General features: G+C 38.3%; 1 protein-coding gene across 13 annotated transcripts in view; it reads left to right on the plus strand.

The window, feature by feature from the left end:
* The window catches only part of PARD3 (par-3 family cell polarity regulator), a 470,717-nt gene that overhangs the window by 368,460 nt on the left and 77,328 nt on the right, over positions 1–24,929 (plus strand). The window lies entirely within an intron of this gene.

The following is a 24,929-nucleotide window of genomic DNA, read 5'->3' on the forward strand; positions in this document are numbered from 1 at the left end:
TTCATAAGACTTTTGTATATTAGCAGTGAAGATACATCTCTCTTGTTAGCTTACAAATATGATGTTGTAGTTCTGCCTTTTCTCAGCCTTACAAAAAGTAGTTGAAACCCTGGTATAGGAGGTATTGTTAATTTATTCAGAGGTCATTGATTTAGTAAAAACACTTGTTATTTTGCTTTTTTTTTTCTGTCTAAATCAACAAAATAGCCTGTTTGCTTCCACTGTTTGAGGTCAGTATATCTCCACATGAGGAGGCAACATTGATCTTGCATATTGTATTCTAGGTCCTAACAGAATTGTTTGGCATTTGTTCCTAAAGACAGTATCTTTCGTGCAGAGTTCAGCTAATTGTCTAAAACTATTTGTAATTGAGGACTAAGAGTTGTGTATTTAACCCTCTACTAGATTTATTTTAAAAAGTTGTTTTCCTTAGAGAATCATGTAGTATTGTAAACAGTATGTCATCTAATATGATAAATAATGACGTTTCAGATGCATTTACCATAAATTCCTACTAGAAAGGAGTAGCTGCCTTTTTAAATTCTCAAGCATACTCCTATATTGTACTGTGTGAAAGGTTTACTTTTCGTATTAAATTAATATAATTTGTATGTTATGGATATGTATGTTAGTGAAGAAAGCAAAATGCTTTTAAACAAAGACAACTTGCTCTGTGCACTTGAAATTTTATATTATATAGTATTACTAGCCAGCATGGGTATGCCTGAGTGCTGAAATCTCAGCACTTCTGTGACTTTGGAAAGCAAAACAGCTTGGTTGGTTAATGTGGCTGCCATGTTGCAACTCCCATGGCTCATTCTGGTAGACCAAAGGCAGTGTTTCATGCCTGAATTGAATGGCACCAATGTCATATCAACAACCACAATATTTCTTTGAGGCAAACCTGGCACGACAAAGAAGACGACCTACATGACCTAGCTAACTTTGTGAGGATTGCTGATAAAAGAGACTGGAGAGAGAGAGTAAAAGTAAAGTTATGCCTGGAGCACTGAGGGAATGTAATGTTAATCATAAGGGTAGGACTGAAGAGCAGTGTGGTGGTTTTTGCGCTTTCAGGCTGTTCTGAAAAAGTGCAGGAGTGCAGCAAGCTCCCTCTCACACGGCTGGATCCTGCTGTGACAAAAGAGTCTTTATCCAGTGCCTGCAACGGGCTAGCAGCAAAGTAGGAAAAAAACACCCTAAGTTTAGTGAAGGAGGGATGATATGGGACATTCAGCAGCAAGAAATACCTGGAAAAAAATAAACAATTCAAATGAAAGACGGAGTTGTCTTTACTCTCTCTTCACTCATTTATCAATGATCAAACTCCAGAGCTGATGAATCCCACCTGACACTGGGAAATGTTTTTGTGACTGTTGCAGCAGCTTGTACAGTCTCAGCTTCACCGTATGCTCTGTGAGAAGTTTGGGTCTGTACCTCAGGGCCACTGCTGGGAAAGTGGGTCACCTGGTGGGAGCCTTTGCCACTTCTTGGGCACGGAGGGGATACTACAGCTTCAGAGGGAAGAGCTTTCCATCTTTCTAGCGTTTTCTAAAGCACATCAGGGATCTTGGCCCCAGTTAATGTTCAGCCTGGCTTGCAGCTGAGGTATCTTGCCAAGGCCAATCTGTGTTTTATAGACTTTATTTTAGATGCACTAAAAAAGACAGTGTCATCTGAGCATCACTGGAAGAAATGGTTCTGGCCACGTGGGCCTGGGTGCTGACACCTGAACTGTGTCTCCTTGTGTGCCCCATACCCAGCCCCGCACCCCGTGTGCATCACAACGTCCCCTTTCTGGCAGTAAGGCCTCACCTCTTCCCTTGGCATCTCCCATGAAGGTCCTTTTCCGCGGCAAACATCTGAGCGCCTCTTTGTAGGGCTGTTCACCAGGAAGTGCTCTCCTCTGCCATCAAATTTACCCTGATAAAGCTCTGAGAAATTCAATGAGAAATAGCTGGTTACAGTTCTGCATCCTTAAAATACTGCTTACATTAGCATTTACCTGTGGTGAGGATAGTTTTCACTTTGCTCTGCCCCTTGGTCCTACCATCCTTTCTTTTCTTCTGAAGGTTCAGAGGTTACCTAAAGAGGGACAGTTGTTTCCAGTCTTTGTGCATGGTAAAAGGAAGAACAAACAGCATATTACCCTTGCGGTGAACTGCCAGGAGCTGGTAATGGCCGGTCTGTCTCAAATCTTTAGCACTTTCATATTAAAAGCAGCATTGTTTATATGAGAAATGTTATTTCTATTACAATTTTGTGCTTAGTGCCAAAGAAAATTTGACATTTAAATATGCCTAAAAGGTTATTTAAGTCTCATACAAAGAAGCCTATAACAACATGTCCCATAATAGTTTGCATACCATTGTTGAACGTTTATGACAAATTTTTCCTTAACTTGTAACAGAATTATTGCATCTGTGTGTGAGGCCTTGTCAGGGTTTGTTTTTCTTTATTATTCCTTAAACTTCTTTCTTATTTTCATCAAAGCAAAGCATGTCACCAACTGATGCAAGTTTAACTCTGTCATGGCATATGAATGATAACAAAGAGGAGGACAAATATGTAAACTGCTCATCAAAATACTGGACAAAATGTTTTTTTGTGCTAGTTTAAAGATATTATAAGGACAGCTATTGGAGTGCTTTGTCAAATGATGGAACTGTGAAGTGGTCAGCCACAGATTCCCAAGTTATTTTATAATCTAACTTGAACATAGTATTAGGCCTGTTTTTATTTTCTCCTTCATGGGTTTATTTAATGTTTGTATTAAGTGCTGTAGTTATAGCCAAATTTTCCAACACAAGAAAAAGACACAGAAAATGATTGTGTTTTAAACAGTGTGTCCATTCATTTCTCCAAGTTAGAAAATGGATTTTCTAATGCCACAGTAAAGCAAACGAGAAAGAGGTGTTAACTTTCCTGTTGGAGATTTGCACTTTATCAGTATATGTGTGTAAGTAGCATTGCTTCATCTGTCTTACCACCTATGACTATAAGAGTTTTGGCGAGTAAGAAAAAAACTACTATAGGACTTGCATACCATCACAAAAATGCAACAGGACTTACAGGACTTGGAGCAGGTTAAGAATTGCTTTAAAGGCAGATTTATGCTGTGATCAGAGTTAAAGAAATCATTGACGGATATTGGTAGTTTTTCCTTTTTTTCTTTTTCTTTTTTTTCCAACTATGACAGTTATCTGTTAACTCAAATATGTAGTTCAGATATGAGAGATTTTTTATTTTGAGCTACTTATGTAATCCATGCATGCTTGTAGCTCATGTGAATCTTGAAACACATTTTAAATCCCAATAATACTAGTCATAACAATTCTTACTAGTAGTACTAAAAAAGCTGTTTGCTGATCTTGATCTTAAAGAATTAAATTAGATTCTTTTTACTAGCAGAGGAGGAGTTTACTGCTCAGAGGAAATGAAACTCTAGTAATAAATAAATGTTTGGAGTGATTGGTAATCAATAAAGCTTGCATATACATCAGCTGTCTTTGCTACAGTACTTCTCTCTTATGTGCTGATAGTTTACAGAGCTGGGTTGCTAAGAACTTTTTCACTTACAACTTTTTATGGTGGATATTAAAGGAGAGAAATCTAGGTGAAATGCATAATCTGTTTATTTTACTATTCTGGAAATAAGTGTCTTGAGAATTGTGCTCTTGTGGATAAAGCTTTTAGTTTAGCTGCAAAATGTCTCAATATGTTTTGCATCATACAGAAGAAAAGCTGCACTAGTGATCAAGAGTGTTTTTCATGTAGATGACAGCAATGCCACACAGCAAGGTTTTGTAGAGATCACCTGACACCCATAGTTGAACAGTATATAGAAAGACAACTACTAATGGACGTTTACTGGTTGCTGCTGTGTAATCATTTTCCACCAAGAGTGTATTGTCCTGAAATATAATTGAAACAAAATAGGCACTGTGCTGCTGTAAATCTAAATAGCTTGAAAATAGTAGGCTAGACTCCCCCAGCTTACTGAGGACATTTTAATGGAAACTAAATACCATAATCATATGCTTTTTGCATGCATTTTGCCATTAAAAAGAAAAAAAATGTTCATTTTAGAAAAAGAGACCTTTATGAACTGGCTTCTTTTCTAGCAGAAGTGAAATCAAGTTATGTCAAAGGAATATTTAGGAACTGAAAATAACCCCAGTTGCTTTAACTGTCATCTGCTTGGTGCTAGGAGACAAAATGCTGCTTTTAAAGTTGTGCTGCATATTTTGTTTTCTGTTCTTCCAAAAAGAAAGAGAGAACATTTTATTTAGGTGTTAACTTTTATTTGCTGAGTGGTATCTTTTTGTTTAAATTGAAATGGGAGTAGTGAATCCTGGAAGGTGGAAAGAGACATTCTAATATAATAGAGGAATACATAAAAACTGAAATAAGTAGACCCTGTCTTTCTAGCATGTATAAAATAACTTTCAGCAATAGCAGAATGGGTCATGAAAGCTATGAAATATTATATTGTAATGCCTGGATAAATATTTGTTAAAAAAACAAAGCACTCATGCTGTTACATTAAACTTCTCTTTTATTGCTAGTGTCAGTCATAGGAGTGTTTTTAAAGTCTGTGGAATCATTTATGCATTGAAATCTAAGCTTACTGCCAGACCCATGATAGATGAAGATATGAGTTATTACGCAGGGTGGCACATCCTCTAAGTGCTAAAATATTTCTTTCTCCTTAAATGAAGAGATTTTTGACAGTTCTTGAAGTCGAGCTGAGGTACTAGCAGAAGAGCACGGCACAAAGGGAAAGGCCACGATACTGTAAAACATCTCACCAATGACATTTAAAACTGAGAGCTGAGCAAAGGGCTAACAACCTAGACGGAATAAGATTATGAGTAAGCGCTTCCCTCCTACCTTTGTTTGCTTCAGCTCGTGGATGTGGAAGCGTTTTCCTACGCCTCCGTTCTTGGTGCTTTGTTCTGCTGTTGCCTTCGCCACCGGCACCCTGCGCGTGCCGTACATGTCAAGAAAGGCACCGTTAGGGGCTAGTGGAATGTAAACATCTGATTGGATTGCAAGCATCTCAGAGCAAGGACCGGAAAGCTCCCCAAATAATTTGTAATCTTTCATCAACTAGTAATAATAAGCTTTAAGTCACAGAATCTCAGAATGGTTGAGGTTGGAAGGGACCTCTGGAGATCATCTAGTCCAAACCTCCTGCTCAGGAGGGTCATCTACAGCATGTTAGACAGGGTTGCATCCAGGCGGGCCTTGAAGATCTCCAGAGAAGGAGACTCTGAGACTCCACCACCTTTCTGGGCAACCTGTTCCAGGGCTCCATTACCCTCACAGAAAAGAAGTTCTTCCTTACATTCAGGTGGAACTTCCTGTGTCGTCCTCTTCTCGTCAGTGTCAGCCCTTCTACAGCATGGTGGAGCTCATTGCCTGTGAGACTCTGGCTCCTGGGACGATTTTCCTGGCCTGGAAAATGGTAGGTTGGCCATTTAGGATAGGCAGATTATCCAAAGCAACCTTGTGGAGAGCAATGGGTTAAAGAACTGTTTGCAGTTCCCTAGCATGTAAAGCTGAAAATAATACTTGGAAGTCATTGTGGTATTTTCCTCCTCTGCCTGTGATAACCTGGAGAAGGATTAGTTAGAGCCTCTGTGAGACTCTTCACGGGGTTTAATTTCACTTTAGCACTAACACATTGCTTTCTTTTTTTTATTTTTGTTCTTCTCCTCTTCATCCTATAAGCCAGTAATCCTTACCCCCAGGACTGCCTAAAAATTAGTTTGGTCTCTCATAGGCTAATGTATTTAGAACCCAAAAGACACTATTAGCATTGGCATTTTATTATCTTAGGTTGGTTGTTTTCTTTTGTTCTTCCATCTTGATAGAATATAAGACAACTTCTACTATAAATTCATGAGGATTTATGCAGGCTCCCTATTGTGAAAGCAAGCAATTGCACTCCATGTTTGGGATACAACTTTGGTGGAATAAATGGCAGAATTACAGCGAATGCCATTCACGACTCCTCTTTTAATTCCTTGGGAGCCCTGGTTTCTCTTTGAATAGTTCCCAGACGCCGATCCTGTTGTGAGAACCACGTCTCTCCGCGTTTGCCACAGGCACAGCTTCGCTTAAACCCTGGTAGTTTTGCTTCCTCCCGCTTCGAGTCGGCTCGCTGTGTAATCTAAAGAGTGACTGCTGTTTATTTTCACAAAAGCGGCAGAAGTGACTGCTGTTTGTTTATTTTCACAAAAGCGGCAGAAGTCGTTACCTCTGCAAATGGTTGCAGTAGGAAAATGCACAGAAAGATAAGAAAGCAATGAGCTTCCTGCTCCGGGTTACGAACCAAGGAAGTGAAGCAGCCCAAACACGTACCTGCGCCGCATTGCCGCAGTACTCCTGGCTAACTGTCACCGTTTGCTGTAAATTAGTGGGATCAGTTCATTTTTTGCAATTTCCAGTCTGTTAAGTACAGCTATTGCTTATGATGAGCCAAGATAGTTAGAACAGATAGATCAAAACCTGTCACTTTTCATCAGATTAACAGTATAGCATACGTTAGTGTTTTAAGCATAACTGTATTTATATAATACTTTTCATTGGTATATTAGAGCAATTTGCATAGGGATATAGATTCATTAGACATTATATTGTTTGGATGAAAGAGAGGAAAGCTTTTAATTTCTTCACATGATGGCAAGTAGCATTTAATTAAAAAAAAAATCTCGAATAATATATCCTAGTATGAAACAAAACATGATGTAGAGACCAGAAAAGCCAGTGTCTCGGGTATTGAACAACTATTTTACTACTTGAGATTGCAGTCCAAAAGGTGACGTGTGTGACACACACATCTTTATTTCCCACTAATACCATCAATAAAATTTTGAAAATGTGGAATGCTTTATCCTGAGAACATTATATTTATGTGTGACTATTTAATTTTGCAAAGCTGACAAGACAAAAGTTCTCCCATTTCTTCAATGAAGTGCTATGATCCTACCAGTCTAAATTGTTAAAATATGTTATTTTCTAGTCCTGCTAACTGGAATGCGGATTGGGAACTGATGCTGTTATGCAGCATCTGAATGCCACAGCTTAATTTGTTTAGTCTGTTGTTGTTGTTGCATGTGGCAGCTTGTAAGTGGAATAAAAATTATGTTTTTCCATCTTTCATGTTCCTCCAGTGAACCCATCTGTTCTTCTTCAGTGAAGGCTTCAGGCCCCTGCTCTTCAAGCACTTCGGAGCTGGGGTTTTGTGTGGTTTTGGGTTGTCTGATCACAAGGGAGAAGTGCACAAACAGAGCTTGAGGAGAGTTGCTGTGCCTTCAAACTCTGTCTCTCTGCTTGCTAGAACAAAATAGATTTTTTTATTAGGAATATAGCACTCATGAGATAACTTAAGGTTTTCAATCCAAAGGTATTGGTTAAAAAAAAACAGTGTATTCTGCAGCTCCAAAGTTAAACTAGTATTTATTCATAATTTAGAAAAGTTTGAACTTGCTGACTTTGTAATATCCCTTTTAAATATAGATATAAAGCAAAGGCAGTCAGCACTTGAACTGAAATCCATGTTGTCCAATGAAAAATTTTATCAGCCAGCTTCCTGTACAGTTGTTTAGGTACACAGTTGTGCATGGAGCCAAGAGGTTGCACCTCCTCTGGGCAAAACGGATATGGTTATTATAATAGATGAGAAGCATTTTTCAGGTGAGACCCCTTTAGGAGTGTTTTTAAGAGACATAAGAATGGACGGTTGATAAGAGGTTCTTCATAAGGCGCTTTGTGTTTTCATCTCATCTGTTTTCTTTTTACATACTGTTTGCAGATAACTCATTAAATTAATATAGCTTAATGAGGAAACATGAGGTAAGAGTTACTTTTTTCTATATGTTCATATCATCAACATACTAGATTTGATCCACAGGTTTCTGAATGTTTCTTTTTTTTTTTTTTTTTTTTTTTTTTTTTTTTAAGTGAATGGTATCTCCTTCACACATGGGACAAACTATATATAACCACATTGTTTATCCTCATGGCCAAGCTTGTTTGTTTGTGTGACCTAAAAAGCATCCTGCACACGGTCCAAGTAGTTTGTTGCTGGCGGAAGTGGTGTAGTCTAACTGTGGGGAGGAATCCTGTGCAGTAAATTTTAGGAAGGAAAATAACATCACTACATAGAGGGGGTGTGGGGATGTTAATTCCTTTTAACATCTTGTAAACTCATTGAATGACTTCTTATGACACGTACCATGTTGGGAACCCTGGAAATTGTGAAATTGGTTTAAAATCTCATTTCTTTTTGTTCTTGGCTGGAAGGTTGAAACTAATGTTTTTCCACTCTTGTGTATATTAGTGGAACGTTATACTTCGTAGCACATTTTTTAAAGAACTGTTTTGTAAGATGTGTGAAATCCTTAAGGCTCACTGTGATGCAAAATGTTAAAAAGTTTATTGCATGACCTATTTTATGATTATATATTTCTGAAAAAATCTTCTAACATCAGATTTGTTTATCTACTATAGATTTTTTTTTCATTCCTTAAAATGCTGGTGATATTTAAATAATTTTTCAATCCTCTCAGATGTTCTTGGAAGTCTTTCCTACATGATGCATGTATGAAATGCTATTGCAGTAAGTAGATCAGGAATTTGTAATGGATAGGTAATTTCATCTGCCCTAAGTTTAGGCTGTGATATAATACATAGGAATTAATTTGTGAGAGAAAAAAAGCAAAGAAGCAAGATTTTGCATAATTTCAGTTTTTGTGTATCGCTTTATAATGATAATACATGGCACAAGTGAGTCACGTCACATTCCGCAGTGGAAACATCTTCTGTGTCCACCAGTTCAGTCTCTATTACAGCCTTCGCTTGTAGCTCTCCCTTTAAAAGGAAGCGTGGTAGAAACTAGAATGAGGACAGAGTGCAGCACTACCACTGCTATCGCCTAAGAGAGCAATTAGAAGCCATACCACTCCACTTATCTTTGGGAAGGAAATTTATTTGCAGAAGCCCACAGTAACAGGCCTCCTAGGTAGGAGTGGTAAGTGTCCCAAAAGCACTCTGACCTGGCAAAAAAAAGGAGACAGAAAACAGTAGCAGCAGTCATTATTTCCTTAGATGTAGTTTGTGGCTCATTAATACTTGTAGAATATATTATTGGATATTACATACTGAAGAGACAACAAGAAAAAAGCAGGAGCTTCCTATCATTTCTTGTGATTGTATTAATAGATGTAGTGTAAAAATTTAAAAAAGAAAGAGAAAAAAGAAAAAACACAATATTTAGCTATGTACTATTTTGTACATCGTCTTAAACTGTGCTGTCTCAGTTTGCTTAAGATAAACTCTATGCATATTTGCTAAAATGTTGACAAATTAACCCAACCATTTCTAAAGATTCCTAAATGCCCATCAAGGAAGGGAGGGATGCATTGAAGCTGTTTTAATTAGCAAAGTGTGATTTTAAAGGTTGCTAAAATTATAAAGAGCTTATTCATTTTTCATCAATAATCATTTTTCTTAATATTTCATCAAAACCTGCTGATTTGGAGACCACCTTCTGGGCTTTGATTCATTATGACTGCAGACATAATTTAATTTTTCCCCTTTTTCTCATTCTGTGATATGCTCTTTCATCTTTGAGACATTGTTAAGATGTTTCTAACATTCACAGATTGCTAATTGATCTTTTTTAAAACTGTACTTAAGGCAGAGACTGTTGTAGAAGCTGTTTTCCATGCATTTGCTTTTCCTAATATTTCTTCCAGGCTTTGTATCTGATAAAATATCAGTTCTCTTACAGACATACTAAAAGTTGAGAACGTGTGTTTGTGTGTGTGTGTGGGGGGGGGGGGGGGTGTTTCTGGTCCTAGTACAGAAAATTTACATTTCAGAATTCTTTGGAAACTCTTAGGATTAAGGCTGAAGATGGTACTACAACACTTTTATTCCGGTGACTGTCATCTATACCCCATGATTACTTCTCCGTTCAGACATGTGCTAGGTTCTTCAGATTACAAAATTTGTTTTGGTCACCAATGAGTTTAATTCATTTTGTATATAATATAACAAGTGAGATAAAAAATATTACCGAGTGAGATTACGATTGGTACAATCAGTAGGATTGCACTACCACTGAACATGTGAACATATTTATTTCACTGCATGTGAACATATTTATTGTTCCTGTAAAACTAGCTTGGAATTAAAACAGTGCTGTAAGTAATGCTTTTTGTCTAAATCTGTGGAGGATCATGAAGAAAAGCAATTATGGGAATTTATGCAAAGGCATTTTGTGAAAGGAGCTACATTATTTTTAAAAAAACTATTCCTTTCACTTCAGTAGGATATCCAAATTTGGTTCACATTATCAACCTCTAGTAATTTCCAGTCCCAAATGTATTTATATTACTATTTTGAGATTCATAATCTGTTTCTTCTTAGGTCTCCCTTGTATAGTAGTATCCAGGGCACTTTTAATACAGGTGCTGTGTTAAAACAATAAATTGTTGGTTACTTACCACCAACAAAACTTAGTGGATTGGAAAAAAACTGCCAGAGAGAGGTACCCTGACCCCTTTTTGTGGTTGTTTGGAGAACAGCTGCAATCTTCTTATTTTAACTTTTCTTTACTCATCTTCTTCGCATGAAAGCTTGTCACATTCCCTGGATGCAGTTGATGTCCATACTATGCTGCACTGTGATTTAGAGCAGGGTCATCTTTTACTTTTAGTATTCATTATGATTTTCCTCAATCCAGTCTAATTTGAATTTCAAAGTGTGTCCTTTAAGTCTTCCATAGATGGTCAGAGCTAAATTGTTGTTTGTCTTCTAAAGCCACATTGAACAGTTCGTGTAGACTGAATTTCATTAGCTTTCATTAGTTGCTCTATTTTTGAGGTAGTTAAAATTGCTGCAGCTTAAGATGTCAGAATTTAACAGGAAAATACGTAATGCTAGACAGCATTCAGTGTCAGGAATAATCCTACTTTACTGGATCTCATGTTTATATTTTCTAATGTTTTTCTCACACTTGAATACCTGCATCATTTATGCACCATGTTATATGGTGAACGCATATCCACACTTAGTAGTGCACATACACATGTGCAGAGTAAGGTGTAGGCATATGGATATGCTTATCTGTGACAAAATTTTTATGTTTGCCTGTGTTTTTGTGTTCACATATGTACGTATATATAAAAATTCTCCTCTAAAAATTCCTTCTCTCTACATACACACGCACACATACATTTATATATACATACACACAATGTATGTATGTGTGTATATATGTATGTCTGTGTATATTATACATATATAAATATAAAAATATACATACATATGTCTACATACATATCTATCTATCTATCTAAATAAAGTTCCTAATATCTGATCAAAATTTCCCATACTCCAACTAGTCTTCATCACCTCTCATCCTATTGCTGTGCACCTCTGCAAAGGTTCTTGTGTGTGTGTGTGTAAAATAATAATAATAATAACTTTCTGTAGGATTGGGAATATCAAACAAAATATCAGATTTTTTAGACATTGAAAGAAAATTTTAAAATAATAAGAATTACTTTAGCAAATAATTCTTATTGTCAACAGTAAACATTTCCTAGAGTGATTTCTGAAGTTTGTTTTTCTTAAATCACCTATTACATTTCCATACTTCAGAGCTACACTCAAAACTTGACTCCAAGATTTGAAGAGAAAGTATAACTCTTAACTGCTCTCTAACATTCATTCTGAAAATACAAGAAGCTGCCTTTTCTCCTTTACTTCACGGATTCTCTATTGCATGTATGCCACTCAACCCCATCAAAAATAACGTGTCTGAAAGTCCTTTTAGAAAACCGCTTCGAACTGTGTGTGCTGTCGGATTGCATATGTTGCGTGTATGGTCTTGGTAGTTACTTTTCAGTTAGTCTCATTCTGCCAGAGGATGTTGCAGTGCCGTGCAAGTGCTGTGGCTGCTGCTCCGGGCCTGCTGCTCCCATGATAGCCTCCCTTATTCTTCCAAAGGATTTTCAGCGTTTCTGTTTTAGCACTTAGGCTCAGCAGCTCATCTACACAAACTTCTGGGCAAAATAAATCATAGCTCCCAGTGAAGTGATACTGTGTTGGCAGGGAACTGTGAAGCAAAGGTTTCCAAGCAGTCATCAAACCATGCTCACCTATGTTCGTTTGCGAGCTAAAAACTGCAGCTGGTGAGTGCTGTGGTGTCGCAGGAACTGAGCCTCAGGAGAAGCGAGACCCTGCTGCGGGGCTGAAGGGCTCCACCAGAGAAGGCAGAGGGGAGGAAATGAAGCCGCTCTCCTGTGGAGATCAGAGCACTACAGGATGGTGATCGGGGAGAGGAAGCTGCCTGCTGAGCTCTGCTAGCCGCTTTCCCTCAAAAAAATGCACTGCCTTCCTCCTCGCATGCACAGATGAGGCATAAGATGAGCTACACAGGGTTGTCTTTCACCTAGATACTGTGTTTTCGAGGATCCTAAAGAACTTCATAACCTTTAATGGAGGCTTGTGCTCAATATAAAGTTCATTTCGTTCCGCAGCTGATCCCCTTACCACTCCCTCCGCTGACAAGCAACCACCTGCACAGTAAAACACTGCTGCTCTTTAATTGCATATAAATCAGGGCCAGGGAGCGGAGACAAAGCCAGGAGAGTCTGGGAGGAGAATTTAAGTGAAAAAGGTAATTACCTGAGCTGGAACATGGCCAGGGCACCAAGGTTAACGCCTGTACACTGGTGAGAAGTGCCTGGTGATGTTCTTCCAGAAGCCATTTTCTACTGAATTATAGAAAAGACCTTGTTAGTCACTTGATCTAGCTGCCTTTGTGTGCTGAATTGATTCCTATTGTGGTTTATTCCATCACTTGTGGAGCACGTATTCAGTCACTTTGAAGTCGGGTTTGTTCATCGGCTTTATGTGGCGAGATCGGCAACTCTTCTCCTTTTATAGCTCTCTCTTGGGAAGAAAATTTCCCAGAACCTGTCTGAGGATGTCCCTGGAGATTGTAAAGAGAGGAAAAACATGATTTTGATCTGTGTGTTCTTCAGGCACAAAACAGTAAATTAGCTGGTGCTGAGATCTCCATTGCTGTGCTTAGGCTGCTGCAAAGACACAAGCTAGCTCAGATAGCACCTCGCTGCGCTGCAGTCTGGACATACCCTTACAGTCTTCATTTTCTTATCTGTTTGGAGGCAAATGCAGCATCTATCTTTTTGTGAACTTAGTTGAATCATATTTTTCATATTTCACCCTCTTTCGTTCATTACATGCTCTTGGATTGTTTTATGTTCTCCATGCAGAGCACAGGAGTATGATTTGAAGCAACTCAACAGCTATATCCTCAACTGTTCTGCCAGAGTTATTCAAATCTGTTCTTTACCGAGAAAATATGCAGGCCTGAGCTGCATGCTTCTCCCATTTTGGAATGGTCCAGTTATATAAGAACACTGAAAAGAATTTTTCAATTTATTTCTCAGTAGGCTATTCACCTGCTCTTAAAATCTCCATACTAGGACTAGCTCTTGAATATGCATTTCAATAGTAGTAGGAGAAATAAATCTCTGTTTGCTTTTGACCTGTTTTTTAATAAGTGCTTCTCATTTGTAAGAAACCTACAGTGTTTTCCAAAGTTATGCACGGTCTGTCCTAATTTCACATTATGCCTGTCAGTGTTCCCTGAGCAAGTCTTCAGAGGGGATATGCAGGCTTCTGTGTCTGGCGGCTCGTATGAGACTGACAGTGGTTGTCTAGAACTGAGGCTTTATGGCTGAGCTAAGTCTCTGTAGCTATGGCTGTAACAGCTGTATTCTTTAGAGATGGGCACTGGAAAGGACTTCTGCATATTCAGTAGTAGGTTACACAATCTCTACACATTTAAGCTGGGAGGTTCTTTTCTTTTTTTCTTTTCTTTTTTCTTTTTTTTTTTGCTGTTACTTTTCACAACTGATAGTGTAGCAATTATAAGTGTTTCACTAGCATTTATTATAAAAGAAAGGTATATTGTTTTATGAGAGAGGTTTACTGAAACTTGTATGTGAAAATTCACTGTGTACACAGTCCAGTTTAGAAACTGCACTAGAAGACAGGAAATAAAAGGAGCGGAAAGAAGCTTAAAATCACACAAATAGAGGAAGGCAATTTTATACAGTAAATAAATAATTAGGAAGGAAAACATTAGGGAAGTGGCTGATGTGGGAGGAACATGTCAAAACAGGAGGAAATGAAACTTAGAAGCATCAGGCTGAGGAAAAAAAGAGTGAAAATTGGGTTGTATGTTGAAGGCAAATAGTGCTCAGAGACTGGAATTTGGAAACGACAAGGAGTGGGGATGAAAATAGTTGCTGTAGAGATAGGGGTGTGTGGAAGAAAGGTAATTACATTTCAGCTGTGCTTAATGTATGTCACTAAGCTCCTTGACTATGATATAATTCACACACAATTCACCAGAATGCAACCAATTAAATTCTGCTGTAATATATTTTTTTCATGTATGAGCTTTCCTCCAGGATTCACCTGAGATTAGGCAGTCAAAGACATCTGAGCTCTATTCATTCCCTCCCTGCAATTTCAGCAGTGCTGCAGAAACAAAAGTGAATCCTTGACTACTGCATCCCATCATATAAATTCAGCTCCTCTTCCCCTTAGTATCACATCAGAACAGCCTAAAGAGGCAGGAAACAGCAGGAAACACAAAGTAGGTGTTTAGGTTCTTGCTGCTTGGTCACATTACTATCATGCTGTATCTGCAAGTGTGTTGCAAACTTGATTAAAGAAATTAATGATGAGAAACAAAGGAATGAGTGAAGAGAACAAAAGAAAAAAAGTAAAGAGAGCGTGGAAGAAGTTTATTGCATGCAAGTCATCCAATTATCCCTGAGAGCCCAAATCCCTTGTCTAATTGCCTAAGTTGATTCTTCAGGACTGAACAGATTAAATGAAATAGCAGGGCTAGTGGAAAGCAGCCTGTGGGAGACATTTTGTGAACAGGCTTGTGTGAACAGCAGAATAGAGTTTCTATTTGTTTTGGTCTGTCTCGGCCTTCTGTTATCAGAAGAGTAACAAAGAATGAAAAATATGAAGGCTTTTGATTTGAAAATAGTCCTTTTGGCTCAGAGTTTAGGCGCTGGGGGGTGCTGGAAAACCTACCCTCGTCTTTTTTATGCTATGCTAGTCTGTGAATGGTATCTCTCTCCTTGGGATCATAAAACTCTCACTTTGCAGTATATTAAATTCATTCGGAAAATTGAGGGAAAAGAAAAACTTCTTTAAAATATTGCACTGCGAAATTGCTAGTCACTGGAGAATGTCAGGTTTGAGCTAGCATAAAAATGAAAGCAAACTGCAGCCCAGATAATTGTCCCGCAGCAATTGCATGTGCCAACAGCAACTAAACTCACAACGGAGGAAAGATGACTGTAAAGCTTAATGTTCCTTAAAGGACTTCTGTTTAATGTGTTCCTTTGCATGTGCCCCGGATAAGAACGAGTTCTCACTAATAGTCTAGTGTCTCTTCTGTCATAAGAAAATGTGTCCTGTAATGCGCCCTTTCTAGACAACATCATTTCCCTAGCACTGTGGCTGTGGAAGGGAATGAGAACAACAATCTCCCATTAAGTGAGGAAAACTGAGAACATCGATCTTTTCCTATTCTTGTTTTGTTTCCTTTTATCCAGAGCCTTCAATTTTATCCAGTACACTGGACCATGAAAGGGAACTTTCACAGCATTAACAAATCCTTGAGCAGTGAAGCAATCTTATTTTATATGAATATGCCATGCAGTATGGTGTTCTACTTCATGACTTTACAATAAAATCAGGTTGTAGCCCATAAAGGTCTTGCAGTTGTGTTATGTAAAATGTTGAGAGGTAAGACAGCATTAGAAGGAAAAGAGGTTACAAAAATACTAGGTGGTTCATCTGGATGTCCTCAGGTGACATCTAGCTAAGAAATTAATTGAATGAGAGAATATGTACTACCTGCATCAGAATGGAAATATTATTTCTGAATTGGAAGAAGCTTCACAGAGAGGATAGAAAAAGAAGGGCATTCCTGAGCAATCCTAAATCTGACTTATACCTCCTTATACCTTACCTATTTATACCTTAAATTTTATCTTAGGAACATATATATATATATGTATATATATATATGTTTATATACACATATATATATGTAAATCCTACTCAGTTATTTCCATCAAAACCTTTTTCCAAACCTGCTCTGCAGTGAATATTGAAATGATTCCTGCAGTTAGACCTTTCTGACTGAATAATTGATACATTTTGACAGGATGAATGTACAATGGATTACATTTGCTTCTCAATATATATAAAGTGATTAGTGTAACTAGGTCTTATGTGTACTCATCAACGGGAGAAAATGCCCCAATGAGAATTTTATTTGATGGTTCAGTGAACTGAACTTTGATACTGCACTTAGGCTGTTGATAACATTAAGATAGTCATGATGGTTTATGGATCTAACTGTCAAATTAGAAAATTGCACTGAGTTGGAGAGAGAACTTGGTGAAATGTAGAGAATTTAAATAAATATAGTATCATAGAATCAGTAAGGTTGGAAAGGACCTCTGGAGATCATCTAGTCCAATCTCCCTGCTCAGCACCGTCACCTACAGCATGGTAGACAGAGTTGCATCCAGGCAGGCCTTGAAGATCTCCAGAGAAGGAGACTCCACAGCCTCTCTGGGCAACCTGGTCCAGTGCTCTGTCACCCTCACAGGGAAGAAATTCCCCCTCACGTTCAGGCAGAACTTCCTGTGCTTCAATTTCTGCCCATTGCCTCTTGTCCTGTCACACGGGGCAACTGAAAAGAGTTTGTCCCCGTCCCCTTGACACCCTCCCTTCAGGTACTTGTACACATTGATAAGATCCCCCCTCAGCCTTCTCTTCCCCAGGCTGAACAGGCCCAGCTCTCACAGCCGTTCCTCATAGGGCAGATGCTCCAGCCGATCATCTTTGTAGCCCTACGCTGGACTCTCTCCAGTAGCTCCATGTCTCTCTTGTCCTGGGGAGCCCAGAACTGGACACAGTACTCGAGAGGAGGCCTCCCCAGGGCTGAGTAGAGGGGCAGGATCACCTTCCCTGACCTGCTGGCAACAGTCTTCCCAATGCACCCCAGGATAGCGTTGGCTTTCTTGGACACAAGGACACATGGCTGGCTCATGGTCAATTTGTCATCCACCAGCACTCCCAGGTCCTTCTCTGCAGAGCTGCTCTCCAGAAGGTCAGCCCCCAAGCTTGTCCTGGTGCCTAGGGTTATTTTTCCCTAGGTGCAGGACCCTGCACTTGCCCTTGTTAAACCTCATGAGGTTCCTCTCCGCCCAGCTCTCCAGCCTGTCCAGGTCTTTCTGAATGGCAGCATAGCCCTCAGGTGTGTCAGCCACTCCTCCCAGCTTGGTATCATCGGCAAACTTGCTGAGGATGCACTCCGTCCCCTCATCCAGGTCATTGATGAAGAAGTTGAACAGGATGGGACCCAGTCCTGAGCCCTGGAGGACACCACTAGCCACAGGCCTCCAACTAGACTCCACACCACTGATGATGTCCCTCTGAGCTCTGCCTTTCAGCCAGTTCTCAATGCACCTCCCTGTCCACTCGTCTAACCCACACTTCCTGAGCTTCTCTATGAGGATGTTATGGGAGACAGTGTCCAAAGCCTTGCTGAAGTCAAGGTACACAATGTCCACTGCTCTCCCCTCATCTACCCAGCCAGTTATTCCATCATAGAAGGCTATCAGATTGGTTAAGCATGGTTTCCCCTTGGTGAATCCATGCTGGCTACTCCCGATCACCTGCTTTTCCTCCTTGTGTCTGGAGATGACATCCAGAAGGAGCTGTTCCATCACCTTTCCAGGGATGGAGGTGAGGTTGACAGGCCTATAGTTGCCTGGGTCCTCCTTCTTGCCCTTTTTGAAGACTGGAGCGACACTGGCTTTCTTCCAGTCCTCAGGCACCTCTCCAGTTCTCCAGGACTTTTCAAAGATGATGGAGAGTGGCCTGGCAACAACATCTGCCAGCTCCCTCAGTACCTGTGGGTGCATCCCATCCGGGCCCATGGATTTGAGGATATCTAGCCTGCCCAGAAGGTCTCTAATCCTAACATCATTAGCTTGTTTAGATCCCAAGTTCCTCTTTTTAAATTCTGGTCTAAGCTACTGGAGGATGAATGGATATCTCTGAAATATAGTGGATGTCTCTGAAATACTCCAAGCTGATGTGGATTCCATTGGACCTAAATCTGATAGGATGTGTTCTAGCCAAAGCCACAGAGGTTCCATCAAAAATAATTTAAGGCTTCAAAAAAGAGCTTATTCATGGCTAAATTAGGAAGCCACACTATCTATATAGTCAAAGGAGAGAAGCAGTATTCTCAGGAGGGCAATTCAGAGCATCTAAGTGAAATGACTAGAGGCAGAGTTGTAAACACTCCCTGTCCATAGGTATTAATCTTGCCCTGAGGTCATCTAGTTATGAAGTTGATATTAATTCATTAAATCCAAAATAGACCAAGCACGGAGAATACTCTGTGCATGGTACAAATGGAAGTCCTTTCATGAGGACTGACTGTCCCTAGTTCTTTAGGCTCTTATGTTATTATATGTCCCTGATATCATAGTGAATGATCATCATCATTGTATCTAACTTTAAAATATCTGAGTAAGATTTGGAAATGCAGTAATTTTCATAAAATGGAGGCACCAAGGAGACTGTTCACACACAATTACTATAGGTATTCTAATGCAGGAGGGAGAAATCTATGTATAGGCAATGGACAGAGATAGCTCCACAAGCACTCTAGGAAAATGCCTTCCTCCAGTGTCTGTGCAGGAAATCTGGCTTTCCTAACGTAGCTGTTGAAAATTAGATGTGTGAATATCCCATGAAAGACAAATGCAATGCCTAAATGTAGGTGTTTAGTGCCACTTTGGGTGTCCTAGAGCATTCTGTCCAGTCTCTAACTCCCATCCAGAAGGATGTGAGGCTGTTCTTGGGCCTTTTCATATCTACTGTTCCTATGGGGATCGGTCTTTGGGCTCTTAGTTTTCCATCTCTAGGCAACTGAATTGCTGTTGCTCCTGAAGTGACTTAGCTGCAGTCATTGCAGTTTGCAGCAGACAGTTAAACCTGCATCTTCTACATGCACAATCACGATTAGAACCTCTGCGCTTGTCTGTCCTTTCTTGTTGGTTGGATCATTCTCTGTCCTCTTTCCTGTGTTATGAGAAGATAAGTTATTATGTCTGAACATAGTGACGTCTGGATTGCCATTGTGTTTTCTCTGTGTACTCTAAAGTGCTTAAATGTTACTTGAATGTTATTTAAATATATTTAAATATTAAATGTTTATATGTTAAACATTAATAATTTTTAAAGAATTTTATTAAGTATCTTAGTTATCAAGTATATGGAGCTTGCATTGGCCAGTCTTTCTCCATTATTTGGAAAGGGAACTTTGACTTACACTTGTGGATATGAGTCCAACTTCTGCCTTTATATGCCATTTTCTTGGGCAGGAATGTATGCAAGAAGAAAAGTAGTAAAGATTCATCTTGTTGAGTCAAGTTTTGAAATGTTTCTGGGATTGTATTCTTCAGATGACTCAAAAATCATTAACTAAGGATGCTCTGTTTCACTAATTCCAAAATTTATTTCTTTGAAGGTTTCTTCAGTGTGTCAATAACTTCTAAATCTTAATCGGATTCTTCTTTCCCAGTGGCTATTTAAACATTACAGAGCCATAGACCTAATTATTTCTGACTTCAAAATTAACATTGATAACTGATTTTTCTGTTTGTTTATTTGTTTTTGTTTTTAAGAAAGAAATTCATATTGTACTCTAAAAGTTGATGTGCTTCAATGGAACGAATGTCTTTCTTACATTTGTAGCTTTTGAGTAAACTCTGCTGTGCAGTCTCTACCTACTCAAATTTGAGTTTGAAAACTACGTATCATTTTCAGACATTTCCCCAGCAGTGTCATTTGCGTATGGTTGCCCTATTTTTGACTAAAACTCTTGACTGAGCCTAAATAGCTACTAGAGAAGAATTTGCTTTTCAAGGGCGAGATAGCAATTGTATTCAGTCTTCTATTCCTACAAGTTCTGTCAATACCATTTACTCAAGCAAGATGAGAAACTATTTGATAAAGCATTTCGAGAATCTACTGGGAAGACTGTAAAGATTCCTACTCTTTATATAGACAGTGTAGTATATGGTAGACTGAGGGAGATATTTTTCAAAGAATAATTTGAAACAGCATATACAAATTCTGATATCTCAGCAATTGTAGTATTGCTAAGTAAGTCATTGCATAATGTAGCTGATCCCTTAAAATGGAATAAGATATTATTTTAAGACTTGTAATGGAATTTTTCTCACTAGATAGTTATAGTTGGCTCTCTAAGTAACACAAATTTTAAATATCTTATGTTGTCAATGCCAGCATAACAAAGGACTTACGAGAGAAATACGAATGGATTTTTGTTTTACTTTGTACAGAGTAATTATTAATGGAAAATCTTAAATGAGTTTCAGTATGACACGCCTCTCTCTTTTAAGTGCTGATCTTTTCTAGTGTCTAACTTTGAAAGCCACCCTGATATGATGATATAGGCTGCTGAAAAGAAGAGAATAATTGATTCTTCCAACTAGTAGCGTATAGGACAAAAAACAGTAGATATACAGTGGAAATTAAACATCAGAAGAAGATGTCTGTCTATTGGCAAGGAGGGTGAAGCACTGGAATACATTACCTGCAGTGGCTGTGGATTCCCTCAACGTCAGAAATCTTTGTGGACGAGGGGAGGCTGCCAGGACTAACTCAGGTACAGCTGATTCTCCTCAAGTTGATGACCTTCAGGCTCTGTTGTGCAGCCGAGAGAAACCGTCTCAATTCATTGAGCATTTTTGTGCTGACTGTTATGTGGTCTTGCATACACTCTCTTTGATGAAAAGTCCCTGACTTGACTAAGAATTTTTTTTTTTGAATACACGTTATAATTTTTCTGCTGGTCATGTTAGGAATAGGTGATTTATTAGAAATATTTTCTAGTAAAAATCATTTCATTTTGTAATGCTAATATATTTAAAAACTAAGTTTTGGAGAATTTTTGCTGGGACTAAGAGGAAAGGAAAAGAAAAGGAGAACTGTTGGAGGTGAGGGCGTTTATTGTAAGTAGTCTTTGTGCAGAATACTTTGAAATAGAGTAAATTAGCTTGCCTTTCACCTAAACTAAATATGCAAGTTTGCAATATGGAAGTTCTTACTTCAGAGGTAGTACTCTGAAAATTCACACAGAAGTAACTTTGCTATAGAGGCGAAATGTTTAGTTTTTGCATGTCTGAAAAATAAAAGTTGTAACCACTATATTTAATCTGCTGTTATAATAAGCATTTTAAAGTAAGTGTATCGGTTTGGATTCTCTAAGAAACACCTCATTATTACTGCAGTAGTCTTCAGGGTGCTTTTAATCAGAAAATCATGTAAGTTGTTAGACTGGTTGGCAGCTAATAGACTTCAAGTTTTGGATGAATTATTTTGTACTCATACAAGTAATAGGCATATTAAATCTGAGCATTTCATCGTCAAATCTCTAATACAAGTGAAATATATTGAATAGTGATACTTAGCACTTGATAAGTGCTTTGCAAATCTGAAGCATCACACAGAAAATTGTTATTGAAACCCTATGAAGGCTAAGTTATTATCTCAGCGTAAATACAAAATATCAAACTAGCCAAAGTACTCTATAATACAAATTGCATTGACTGGAAATGTGTACCAGAGAGGCTTCTTTGCATGTGTATACTTTCCCCTGGATACTTCCTATTTGTCACTGTTAGAATATATGGAGTAGATGGACCTTTCCTGCGATCTAATCCAACTCTTATTTTTCTTTTAGGTTGGAAAATCTAAATCAGAATAAGGAAAAAAATGCATAAATGAAAAGGCTATAGTATTGTGAACTTAATTTCTTATACAACTTACTGGCTTCTTGACTCCAATTGCAGGTGCTTGGCAAAGCAAATAGGATTTATCCAATTAGATGTAAACATATCCTGAGCTAGGCACTGAGAGCTTTGCTTATAGAAAATAAAAATCTAATTAATACAGTCAAGGCGATCTATGGTGTGTTTTACCTCATCCTGAAGCAGATGCCTAAGCAGGCCAGGGAAATATGTCCTAACAATGTCCTTCTTACATTAATTGACTGAGATGAATAACACAGATGTAGATGTCTTTATTTTATTAGATGAATCCCACTGGCTGTCTTGTTCCATATAAAATAATGTATACATTAAGTTGGCATTTAAATGCATGACAGTACACTCTTTACTGACAATAGTGAAGAATACTGTCCTAGAGTTATAGAGAATTATCATGCAAGTTTTCATGCACCCAATTTTCATGTTATGTTGTTTTACAAATATCACCACTGATGATAGCTGGTGGTGATATTGGCTCCAGTGGTGGCTCTGAGGAGTACCACTTAGTAGCAGCAATATGGAAAGCTGCCACCACTCGCAGGGTATCTGCTTTTTCAGTGCCTTACTTATTATTTACTGTAGCATAGTTTAGGACTGTGGAGCAGAACGGGAATTATGCTACTTGTATACTAAATTTATATGGCCTGATACTGTGTGCCTGTTTTCTGAGCGCTTCACTTCATGTTAAACTTCTCTGACCTGATTTTCAACTGCTTGCAACTTGTGGCTACTGTAGTATCTTGCATCATAGAAATGTTCTTGAGGTGAACGTGCAAAAAGCATAGCATTAAAAAATATAAAATATTTTGAATCTTATTTTCCTACTTCGGCTATCGGAACCTCTCACTGAGGATCTGCTTTAGGACCCAATATTGTACGCTTTTCCTGGTGCAAAGAGTAGTTTTGCATTCTGTGCATTAACAGCTCCTGCTCCCAGACTGCACTGAGTGATCAGGCCTTATGTCACATGCATCTCTCGGAGAGGAACGTGAGTGGTTTGTTCTCCTTTCAATTAAATTACCTTCCATCAGTACTCTAGATTTTATTACCACCAAAAGAAACATTCAATTCACCTGCCATTTAATCTCTCCTCTTCCTCCTCTTCTGTTCAAGGCTGAGAATAAATGTTGAATGAAATTATTTTAAGTCTATGTATTTGAGACACATTAAACTTAATCTTTCCTGTCATAGGATATTTGAAGTTTTCTATTTTGTCAGTTATCAACAGCCTCGCCTCTGCTGGACTTTATTCAGTTTCACTACAGACAAGTGATTTAGAATGGTGAATTTAGCATAGATTTTCTCTCTAACAAAGAAAAAACTGTTTTAAATATTCTGATTTTGAATCTTCAATGTAAAAATTGTCTTTAGAACACAGTTACAAGACACATGTGCTTAAAGAACCCTTAATGTTTCATCATCAGTATATACAGTTTATGTCCTAATTACTTTTTTGGAGTATCTATCGATTAGATTTCTTGTATGTTTATTTACCACTTAGGAATCACTGTAGCATTTGCTTTGTTTTTGTTCTTTAAAGAATGCATCTAACAGCAGGCAGTGTTGTTTTTGTTTCCTTCATGAGCTTTGTTGCATCCACCCACTTCCTTTTTGCCATGATGAATTTCCTTTGTATTTGATTATAGTGATTTTCTGGTTTGACATCCTTCAGGCTCTCCCTACTAAATCAATATCATCTTTCAGTGAATGTTGTTGTTGTGATGAGCTTTTTTTCTCCCCATTTAAAGAATACTTGAGAATAACCCCAAGTGGAGATTTTTTTTAATGATATGTCAATTTACTTTTTCTTCATATACCTATTTCTCAGTCAAATCTAAATCAATTGTTGTCTAAAGGTTTCTCATTTTCTACTCTTATAAATTGCTATGGTCATTTTTTTTGTTTCCCAGGCTGGCATTTATCTTTGTCATGTAGCTGTCTACATTCTGAAGTATACAAATACCATGGACCTCTGACATTCCTTCATTAAGTATATTTGAGGTGTTGACCAGATACGGAACTCATCAATTCCCTCTTGCTAAGACACAAAATGCATCCAGAGTTCTGTGGAAGAGGCGGAAAAATTCTTTGTTTACTTACTCATCTGGGAAATGACAGTCTGTTGCCAAAGCTGGTTATCCTGAGCTTTGATTAGAAATCAGGAAAGACAGCTGCTGAAAAGCAGAGTGAGAAAAATTGCATTAGGTTAGAGAAGAGTTTCTTTGACTTTGGAAGAACAGAGGGAGTGTGTTCTGGGGGGAATATGAATATGAATTTCTTTTAATATGTAGATAGCTACGAATGTAGAGTGTCTAGCTTGGGGTGCTTGCTGTTGTTATTGCATTGTAAATACATTTTTCAAGATTTTTTTTGTGACCTCAGGTTCCTCTTGTCTTTAATTTGATTTCAGTTATTACTTTTGCATCCATATGTGTAGGCTCTTAGTATGCCAACTTCTGTAAAATATGCCCATGAATGCAGTCGGCCTTAGATAGGCTAGATAGGATGTTTTAAAAGTATATGGTTACTTACTGTACTTCAGAGCACTTTTCTGCTTGTGGTTCTTGTTTATCTGGTAGCCTCTCCTTTTTGAAACACAACTTTAACAATCTAATTGTTTAATTCAGAATTTCAGAAACTTTACTGAAAGAGCTCGTTATCCTATGAAGCTTCTTGACCGCAGTGATTTCAGAGGTTTCCTTGGTTTTGTAGTTTTTCTAGCTCACTTGTGCATGGAGAAAGTGAACCTAACAACATAATCATGGATGTTCCTGTCCCTGTACAGAACCAGTTACCATTCCCACTTGCTCTAATGCTCTGCTCCCATAAAGTGTGATGTTTCACAGCCACTGGGAAGAGGCATACTCAGTGCCCTGGTGGCTCCCTCCATTTCTGATGGTCTCA

The sequence above is a fragment of the Rhea pennata genome, chromosome 2 (assembly GCF_028389875.1).
Source record: "Rhea pennata isolate bPtePen1 chromosome 2, bPtePen1.pri, whole genome shotgun sequence".
In the NCBI taxonomy this organism is placed as follows: domain Eukaryota; kingdom Metazoa; phylum Chordata; class Aves; order Rheiformes; family Rheidae; genus Rhea; species Rhea pennata.